Source organism: Bos javanicus, chromosome 11 (assembly GCF_032452875.1).
Source record: "Bos javanicus breed banteng chromosome 11, ARS-OSU_banteng_1.0, whole genome shotgun sequence".
Lineage (NCBI taxonomy): Eukaryota > Metazoa > Chordata > Mammalia > Artiodactyla > Bovidae > Bos > Bos javanicus.
In genome coordinates this window covers 81,920,846-81,928,597 of record NC_083878.1, presented here as the reverse complement: position 1 = coordinate 81,928,597, position 7,752 = coordinate 81,920,846, and the positions used below count along the sequence as shown (strand labels likewise).

Genomic DNA, 7,752 nt, shown 5'->3' with positions numbered 1-7,752 from the left:
GTTCATCAAAGGTGAAATGTACAAGATGGGGGTGACACTCAGGCTGTCCATTTGAACTTAAGAATGGAGCATGAAGAGATGGATGGGCAGCTGTGTATGTGTACAAGGAAGGCAAGGCTCATCAACTTGGGGCTGTCCTTACAGTGACCCTGTTGAGTTCCTGCTATTTAGTAAAACAAATTCCTTATCCTGGTTCTTTTTTTAGAAATATCCTGGCTACTTTCATCCTTTAACTCTATCATATATATCAGTTTCCCATAATTCACTTAAAACATCTCAGTTGGGATTTTGATTGACTACATGAATTGACTGGGGAAAATTGATAATATTAAAGTTACCTATCCATGATTATATCTATTCATTTATATGTTTCTTTTACAATATTATCTCTTTGTAAATGTTTAACATTTTCTTTATAGGTGGCTTGAACTTCTTTTGACAGTTGTAGCTTACATAGTGTCTTCTCTTTGTTTTCAGTATGTTTCAGCTTATACTTAAACTAGCAGTTGAAATTTTTGTATGGATCTTGTGTGCAGTCACCTTGATAAACTCTCTTACTGCTTTTAATCATTTATTGATATATGACAGTTTTATTCAAAACTTTCTAAATTTTCCTAAATCTATTCTTTTTTTTTTCTGATCTCATTGCACTGGCTGCACTCATCAGTTTGAGGTTGCCTAGATGTGAGGAGAAGGCAATGGCACCCCACTCCAGTACTCTTGCCTGGAAAATCCCATGGACAGAGGAGCCTGGTGGGCTGCAGTCCATGGGGTCGCTAGGAGTCGGACACGACGGAGCGACTTCACTTTGACTTTTCACTTTCATGCACTGGAGAAGGAAATGGCAACCCACTCCAGTGTTCTTGCCTGGAGAATCCCATGGACAGAGGAGCCTGGTGGGCTGCTGTCTATGGGGTCGCACAGAGTCGGACACGACTGAAGGAGAGAATAAAATTTTCTCTCATTCTTAACTTTAAAGAGAATGCTTCTAACAGTTTCCTATTCCTATAGAAATGTGCCTGTATTAAATTCTTAATAGACTTAATTTACTGAATAAAGGAAATTTACTTCTATTTCCTAATTTAGTAAAAGTCTTATCACGAATGGGTGCTGAATGTTATCAAATGTTTTTCTGCATCTGTCAAAATGGTCATATATAGCTTACCTCTTTTGTTCAGTTTTAATCAGTGAATGTGATGAATTATATTCTGAAATGTTCTAATATTAAACCATCCTTGTATGCTTGGGAAATACTCAACTTGGGTGCATATAATAATTATATTTGCTAATACTTTGTTTAGTAGTTTTGATTGTATGCTAATGAATGACATGGTCCAGTAATCCTGCCTTATGCTAATTTTGGCATTAGGGTTATACTGGCTTTATAGAATAAATAGGGTTATTTGAGGCATATTCTTTCCTTTTCTGCTATCTAAAAAGAAAATAACATATTCCTCGAAAGTTAGATAGTACTTGCCTAGACTAAGATCATGGCATCCAGTCCCATCACTTCATGGCAAATAGATGGGGAAACAGTGGAAACAGTGACAGACTTTATTTTCTTGGGCTCCAAAATCCTTGCAGATGGTGACTGTAGCCATGAAATTAAAAGACTCTTGCTCCATGGACGAAAAGCTATGACCAACCTAGACAGCGTGTTAAAAAGCAGAGACATTACTTTGCCAACAAATGTCTGACTAATCAAAGCTATGGTTTTTCTAGTCGTCATGTATGGATGTGAGAGTTGGACCATAAAGAAAGCTGAGCATCGAAGAACTTATGCTTTTGAACTGTGGCATTGGAGAAGACTCTTGAGATTCCCTTGGGCTGTAAGGAGATTGAACCAGTCAATCTAAAGGAAATCAGTCCTGAATATTCTTTGGAGGGACTGATGCTGAAGCTGAAGCTCCAATACTTTGGCCCCCAGATGCGAAGAACTGACTCCTTGGAAAAGACCCTGATGCTGGGAAAGATTGAAGGCAGGAGGAGATGGGAATGACAGAGGATGAGATGGTTGGATGGCATCACCAACTCAATGGACACAAGTTTGAGCAAGCTCTGGGAGTTGTTGATGGACAGGGAAGCCTGGAGAGCTGCAGTCCATGGCATTGCAAAGAGTCAGACATGACTGAGCAACTGAACTAAATTGAACTGAGAAAATCATCTGGCCTGATGTTTTCTTTCTGGATCAGTTTTAATTGCTGTATCAATTAATATAAGACTGTTCAACTTATTATTTTTTAAATTTAGTTTAATATTTTTCTAAGTACAGTATTTATTTACTTCACCTAAGTTTTCAAAGTTACCAGCAAATATTGTTATATTATTTTCCTATCTTTTCTAAATTTTTCTTTATCTGTGTTTATGACCCAAATTTTCTCACACTTTTCATTTACTATTTAATTTTTGCCTTCTCTTGCTCAATCTTGCCAGAAGTTTGATTTTTTTTTTGTCCCAACTTTTGACTTTATTAATCTTTTATGCTTTATCTTTGCATTTTATTTTGTTGATTTCTGCTTTTAATTTTATCTCCTCCTTCTTTCTATGGTTTTATCTTGTTTTTCTCATTTCTTAAGATAGACACTTGTTAATTTTGAGGTTTCCTTTTATATATATGTAATTAATGGCTTGTATTAGAAAATATGTTACTACATATCACACAAGTATTGACATATTTTGTATTCCTTATTGAGTTCTAAATATTTAAAATATTAATTATAACTTATTCTTTAACATGTAAGCTTTTTAGCATTCATATTATAGTTTCCAAATGAAATGTTGAAACATTTTAAAACTTAGATTAAAATTATTTTGTGTTCAAAGGTGATAGCTTGTATAATTTTTTTTGAAATTTAATTTTTCAAGGCTTCCTTTTTCCTTAAGTGAAAGTGAAAGTCGCTCAGTCGTGTCCGATTCTTTGTGACCTCATGGACTATACAGTCCATGGAATTCTCTAGGCTAGAATACAGGAGTGTGGGTAGCCTTTCCCTTCTCCAGGGGATCTTCCCAACCCAGAGATCAAACACAGGTTTCCCGCATTGCAGGCGGATTCTTTACCAGCTGAGCCATAAGGGAAGCCTTAATACCTAGTCATTTTTTTCTAAATGACCTATGCATAGTTTAAAAAAGTGTCTCTTCTCTAATTATTGGAGGAACTCTGTACTTGTTCATTGGTCAAGATTATTAACTAAGTTTTTCATATCTTTTATACCCCTTCTAATTATTTTCTACTTGTAATATCAATAACCAGGAGGGATGTGTTATCTTCAAATAGGATGGAGGATTTTTCTCCTTATCTTGATATATTTTGCTCCACATGTGTTGTGGCTTAAAGTTTAAAAACAAATGAAGTTGCTATGATTTCTAAACTTACATTTTATCATATGAACCTCTCTATTTTACCTTATTAATGTAGTTAACCAAGCTTTCTCTTACTTAATATTTGTCCTATTTCCCCCATCATTTTACTTTCAACCTTGTATTGTGTCTTTTGTAAATAGCATATACATTGAATAATAAAATCTAATTTAATTTTGTCTTTTCCTTGATGAATTTCATCCATTTATGTCACCCTGCTTATTTAACTTATATGCAGAGTACATCATGAGAAACTCTGGGCTGAAAGAAGCACAGGCTGGAATCAAGATTGCCGGGAGAAATATCAATAACCTCAGATATGCAGATGACACCACCCTTATGGCAGAAAGTGAAGAGGAACTAAAAAGCCTCTTGATGAAAGTGAAAGAGGAGAGTGAAAAAGTTGGCTTAAAGCTCAACATTCAGAAAATGAAGATCATGGCATCTGGTCCCATCACTTCATGGGAAATAGATGGGGAAACAGTGGAAACAGTGTCAGACTTTATTTTTGGGGCTCCAAAATCACTGCAGATGGTGACTGCAGCCATGAAATTAAAAGACGCTTACTCCTTGGAAGGAAAGTTATGACCAACTGGGATAGCATATTCAAAAGCAAAGACATTGCTTTGCCAACAAAGGTCTGTCTAGTCAAGGCTATGGTTTTTCCAGTGGTCGTGTATGGATGTGAAAGTTGAACTGTGAAGACAGCTGAGCGCCGAAGAATTGATGCTTTTGAACTGTGGTGTTGGAGAAGACTCTTGACAGTCCCTTGGACTGCAAGGAGATCCAACCAGTCCATCCTAAAGGAGATCAGTCCTGGGTGTTCTTTGGAAGGACTGATGCTAAAGCTGAAACTCCAATATTTTGGCCACCTTATGCAAAGAGTTGACTCATTGGAAAAGACTCTGATGCTGGGAAGGATTGGGGGCAGGAGAAGAAGGGGACAATAGAGGATGAGATGGCTGGATAGCGTCACCAACTCGATGGACATGAGTTTGGGTGAACTCCGGGAGTTGGTGATGGACAGGGAGGCCTGGCATGCTGCAATTCATGGGGTCAAAAAGAGTCAGACACAACTGAGTGACTGAACTGAACTGAACTGATGTTTACTTGAATTATACACATACATAAGCTAGTTTCTGACATTTTGGTAGATTATATCAACATGTCCCATTATTTAAAAATCTTTTATTATATTTTAAAAATCAGTACCCACATCAATTTACAGAAGGTAAGAACTTAGCAGCCTCTCATATTCCTTAGCTCTCCATCCATACCCACCATACTGATGTTGTTTAAACTTTAAATCTCTGGATAAACTGTGGATTATTATAGTTAAATTCCTACTTTTTAAGCCCTAACTTATTTTTTTGAAAGTGAAAGTTGCTCAGTCATGTCTGACTCTTTGCGACCCAATGGATGATACAGTCCATGGAATTCTCCAGGCCAGAATACTGGAGTGAGTAGCCATTCCATACTCCAGGGGATCTTCCCAACCCAGGGATTGAAGCCAGGTCTCCCACATTGCAGGGAAGACTTATTTTTTAGGCAAATACAAATTTTACCAACATGTTTGATCCCTTTTCAATGTTTGCCTTTGTGAGGAAAAATTTCTGAAGTATTGGATGCCAGAGAATATTTTTATCATGCTTTCATATATGAATGACAGTTTGGCTAGAAATTATATTTTGAATTCTAAATTCCTTTTCTTCAAATACTCGATGTTACTTCATTATCTCCTTGCATCAGTGTTACTGCTGGAAAATAAAATCTTGTTCCTTCATATATGATCTGTATCTTTCCTTTGGAAGTTTTAGAATTTTTGCTTTGAACCTCATTATGGTATATCAGATATCATCTCCACCCCTCATCTCTCCTCTTCAACTTGAAGTTTTTCATCTTTTTTTTTTCTAATTCTGAGAAATGTACCTTCACTGTTGTTCAGTCACTAAGCCATGTCCACCTCTTTGCAACCCTGTGAACTGCAGCGCACCAGGCTTCCCTGTCCTTCACTAGCTCCCAGAGTCTGCTCAAACTCATGTCCAGTGAGTCAGTGTTGCCATCCAACCATTTCATTCTCTGTCACCCCCTTCTCCTCCTGCCCTCAGTCTTCGCCAGTATTAGAATCTTTTCCAATGAGTTGGCTCTTTGTATCAGGTGACCAAAGCAATGAAGCTTCAGCTTCAGCATCAGTCCTTCCAATGAATATTAAGGGTGGATTTCCTTTAGGATTGACTGTTTTGATCTTCTTGCAGTCCAAAGGACTCTCAAGAGTCTTCTCCAGCACCACAGCATCAAGTCAGACAGGTCTTATAGAGTTATAAAGTCAGCATTAGAAAAGCCTTCGGGGTCACTTAATAACCAAAAGCATCAGTTCTTTGGTACTCAGCCTTCTTACTGGCTTCCCTAGTGGCTCAGTTGGTAAAGAATCTGCTTGAGATGCAGAAGACCCGGGTTCGAACCCTGGGTTGGGAAGATCCTCTGGAGAAGGGAATGGAAACCTACTCCATTATTCTTGCCTGGAGAATTCCATGGACAGAGGAGCTGGGCTGGCTACAGTCCATGGGATCGCAAAGAATCAGACACAACTGTGAGACAAATTTTCAGCCTTCTTTATGGTCCAACTCTCTCATCGGTATATGATTATTGGAAAAAACATAGTTTTGACTATATGGACTTTTCTGGGCAAAGTGATGTCTCTCCTTTTTAAAATGCTATCTAGGTTTGTCATAGCTATTTGTTTTCAATGATTTGAGTCTCCATTGGGCAAAACATGTTTTTCTAAATAGGATCAGCAAAATGGGGATAAACTCTCTGAAAAGTATCTTGAGTGGTATCTATGCTAACAACTTAAGATTCAGATAATTGAGACCTTTTCTTTCCCCCCCTTGAAAACACATGGGCTCTGAGTACCTCTACTATTAAATGGCCATAGTGAAACTTCTTCAATTCATTTTTGCCCTTTTAGTTTTCTGTCTCAGTCCCTGTGGCCAACTCCTGCTTCTAACGTTCTGCTTCTCCTTAGAGGACCTTGTGTCTATAAAAGGTATACAAAGAAGGTACTAAAAGGCTCCATGTGGGAATCTGGAGTATTTCCAGTAAGTAATGAGTATGGATTTAATGAAAAATTTTGCTTGCTCAGAGACTTCCTTGCTTCTTCCTGACATAATCAATAAAGAACTTAATTTGTGCATTTCAATAAAGGAAAATGATTTTAAAAGTTCTCTTAGATTTGTGTATGGTGTCATCACCAGTGTGGATTGGTGTACAGTCATGGAACATTGATACAACTCTGAAGTGGGAGTCAGAAAGCACAGAGGATACCTACTGAAGGGAAGTGAGGTGGTTACTAAGTGACCCTGAAGGCCTTTCCGATGCTGACTTTATAACTATGAGACCAGTCTGACTTTCAATTCTGGCTTCCCCATTATATCATCCTGTGAGTTTGTGTACAGTCTCTGCTTCTTCTTCCATATAGGGGAATTATTTTGAGAACTTCTATGGTCCCTTCTAGCTCGGATAAATTTTCCCAGTTGGAGGAAAGCTGAGTATCCTGTAGTTCTCTAATACTATGGTCAAGCAAAATATTTATGATAAGCTATAAGAAAGTCAGAGTAATCCGCCTCTGCCCCAGGTTGTGCCTTCTGGTCCTGAACTACTTTGACTTCTCCTTTTCTAGGGATGTCAAACATGATCTTATGCAATGATTATATACCTGATTCTTTAATATTAACTCTAAAACATACAATAACATCTGCTGACTTGATGCTAACCATCACACCAGTGTTTGCTGTTCCAAGGTATAGTAAAGTGGTAAAATATATAAAGTGTTAGTCATTCAGTGGTATATGACTCTTTGCGACCCCATGGACTATAGCTCACCAGGCTCCTCTGTCCTTGGGATTCTTCCAGTAAGAATACTGGAGTGGGCTGTCATTTCTTTCTCCAAGATATCAACAAAGGAATCAAACCTGGATCTCCTTCATTTTAGGTGGATTCCTTATTAGCAAATATTGTTAAAAATTTACCAGTCTATCTTATGGCAGCATTTTAAAAAAAATTACCTTACTTATTTTATTCATGAAATAAATCAGAAATCATATTGAGTGCACTGAGTTTTCCATCAGGAGTTACTTTTTATAATATAAAACTTTTATAGGAAAATGTTCAATATTATTAAGATTATCATTAATTTGTGGATAACTAGGAGAAATACTGTTTAATATTGTCAAGTAAAGTTTTCACGTTTTTCTAGGTCAATTTTTTTCTCTCATCAATACTTCAGTGTAAGAAAAATTCCTCAGTCCAATGAAATTTCCTGATGAGTTGAAAACTCTATGAAATACAACATGTTAAAAACAATAGCAAAAACCAATGCTTTCTGGTTTAGGAGAT

The 7,752-nt window shown here is 37.2% G+C and overlaps 1 non-coding gene across 1 annotated transcript; it reads left to right on the top strand.

Moving 5' to 3' along the window:
* The first annotated feature begins 5,760 nt into the window (after positions 1-5,760).
* On the top strand, positions 5,761-5,832 carry TRNAL-GAG (transfer RNA leucine (anticodon GAG)). The gene has a single exon. It is a non-coding gene; the product is annotated as a tRNA-Leu (tRNA).
* Positions 5,833-7,752: the final 1,920 nt, after the last annotated feature.